This window comes from Octopus bimaculoides, chromosome 23 (genome assembly GCF_001194135.2).
Source record: "Octopus bimaculoides isolate UCB-OBI-ISO-001 chromosome 23, ASM119413v2, whole genome shotgun sequence".
In the NCBI taxonomy this organism is placed as follows: Eukaryota; Metazoa; Mollusca; class Cephalopoda; order Octopoda; family Octopodidae; genus Octopus; species Octopus bimaculoides.
This window is the reverse complement of record NC_069003.1, coordinates 34,576,938-34,579,590: the sequence shown is the minus strand read 5'-3', so window position 1 is coordinate 34,579,590 and position 2,653 is coordinate 34,576,938. Positions and strand designations below refer to the sequence as shown.

The 2,653-nt window shown below is 36.3% G+C and overlaps 1 long non-coding RNA gene across 1 annotated transcript in view; it reads right to left on the bottom strand.

Moving 5' to 3' along the window:
• LOC128250607 (uncharacterized) overlaps positions 1 to 2,653 on the bottom strand; it is a 122,256-nt gene that overhangs the window by 118,059 nt on the left and 1,544 nt on the right. The window contains exon 1 of the long non-coding RNA XR_008266635.1: positions 2,387 to 2,653. This exon is cut by the window's right edge and continues 1,544 nt beyond it. This is a non-coding gene — a long non-coding RNA (uncharacterized LOC128250607). The remainder of the gene's footprint in view (positions 1 to 2,386) is intronic.

Here is a 2,653-nt window from a genome sequence, read left to right as displayed (position 1 = left end):
ATATGTAATTATGTAAGTGTGTGTTTATGTATATGTAATATATACTGTATGCATGTATTTATGTATGTATGTATGTATGTATACGGGCACACATATATATGCACTTATACATACTCATATGCATTCGTATGCACATACATATATATGCATAATAGACATACAAACATGCACACATTCTTACATGACAAAAATATATACACACACACATACAAAAATGCATACATGCATTTGTGCATCATACACAAAGGCATTTGCAAACACACATACATACATATACACACATACATACATACATACATACATACATACATACATACATACATACATACATACATTTGTTACCAGCCTGAGTATACGACGGAGAGTGGATTTTATTTATTGGAACCCACCCCACCGTATATGGTTAGTATATATATACAATTTCATCGATTCGGGGTGGATGAAAAAACATCACCCTCTGGCTTGATTTGAACTCGGCACTGATTGGGTGAGAGGGGAAAAGAGAGGGTGACAGAGAGACAGAGAGAGTCCCAAATACTTCTTATTCTACTCATACAGAAGAAGAAGAAGAAGAAGAAGAAGAAGAAGAAGAAGAAGAAGAAGAAGAAGAAGAAGAAGAAGAAGAAGAAAAAGAAGAAGAATTCTTTCTACTATAGGCACAAGGCCTCAGATTTGTGTGAGGGGGATAGTCGATCACATCGACCCCAGTGTTTCACTGGTATTCAATTCTTCGATCCTGTAAGGATGAAAGGTAAAGTCGACCTCGGCGGAATTTGAACTAACCATTTTGTCCAGCGTGCTAACGACTCTGCCAGCACGCCGCCTTAATAATAATAATAATAATAATAATAATAATGATGATGATGATGATGATGATGATGATCCGCTATATTATAGTCTGAAGGCCAGAAATCTATGAGGGGAGAGGCTAGTCGACCCCCCAAAAGGATGGACAGCAAAGTAACATCAACAACAACAATAATAATAATTGCAATGTCGAAATTAGTCGAAATTAGATAGGTATGTTCGATTTTATCAATCTCTCTTCTAATGATTGATTGGTATCGATTTGATGTATGTGCTTATTTGATCCGCCAGAAATAGCAGCTAAATTTCCTTTCAGTTACACCGTACATTTTGAAAATAAAAAACGCGCGTTGAATGTGTTGCTGGGTGTCTTGCAGAAAGGAAAATATGAGATGATCACGGTTGGAATGCCTTTTGGTCTATTGGTGGATCAGGTCTCACCTGAGGCTAAACAACTGCAATAACATTAGAACGTCGGAAAAATTTAAGGCAAATTTGATGTAGGCAGGATTTGAACTCAGAACGTTAAAAATCTAAATGACTAAATATTAATTTATACCGCTAGCACCAGGCTGGTAGTGGTAGATCGGTATTTTCTCCGTCGACCCAGGAATGGCGAAACGTTTGTTGACCTCGGCAGGATTTGAACTCAAAACGTCATGAAATAAATTAAGTAGTTTTGTGGCAATGGGAAACAGTCGCTTATTTCGACCCCAGTAGTTGACTGGTACTATATTTTATTCACCCCAGAAGACAGAAATTCAAGATGACTTCAGCTAGATTTGAACTCGGAACGTAAAGACTCCTAACTAACGATCCGTTGATGCTACCTATATAGTGACAATAATTTTTTATAGAGGTTCAAGGTTAGAAATGTTCGACGAAGGTACAATCTCAATTATCGGGGGCCCCAGTGCTAGCTATGTACCCTAATAAACGGCTGTGGAAAGATGAAAGGCAAAATAAACCTACACCGGGATTGAACTTGGAACATCAAGAATCAAAGCAAACACCACGAGGTATTTTTTTTTTCTTAAAGATTTTGTCAAACCGTCGCATTTTTCTAGCATAGATACAAAGACGGATATTTGAGAGAAGAGTACTAATCGACTTAAAATAACTCCGTACATAACTGGTACCTAATTTTGTTAACCCCCGAGGGAATGAAAGCCAAAGTTCACCACAGCTAGACTTGAACACTGAGCATCGAAAACCACGGCAGAAAACACCACAAGACGTTTTGTCCGAGACGCTCAAGCGATTCTTCTAATCGGAGATGCCGGTTAATCCAACGTAAGAATAAAGATTTCTTCAGAGAAAGAGAAACTCATGATGTATCTCTCTCTCTCTCCCCTCCCCCTCCCCCCTCTCTCTCTCGCTCTCAAACAATAAACAATATTTATAATGCTTCATAAATTCATAAAGTTTTACACGATTCTTTTTATAACACGGGTGAAAACGAAAGTAAATTATCAACGAAACAAACAAGAGCTAATAATAATAATAATAATAATAATAATAATAATAATAATAATAATAAAAGCAATGAGAGAAAAAAGATGTCCAAAGTTTCACTTACTTGCTTTACGACATTGTAGAAGGAGGAATTTGTGGGTGTTCAACCCTCGAATCTAAGAGGGAAAATAAAAGATCAAAATACGATAACTTCCGGTTGAGGTAAAAATCCTTTAGACTGTGTGTACGTTGTCCATATATTTATAAACACTTTCACTTTCACTTATACACATACATATATATATATATATATATATATACACACACATACATATATATATATGTGTGTGGTGTGTATATGTATGTATGTACGTATCTATGTATGTATGTA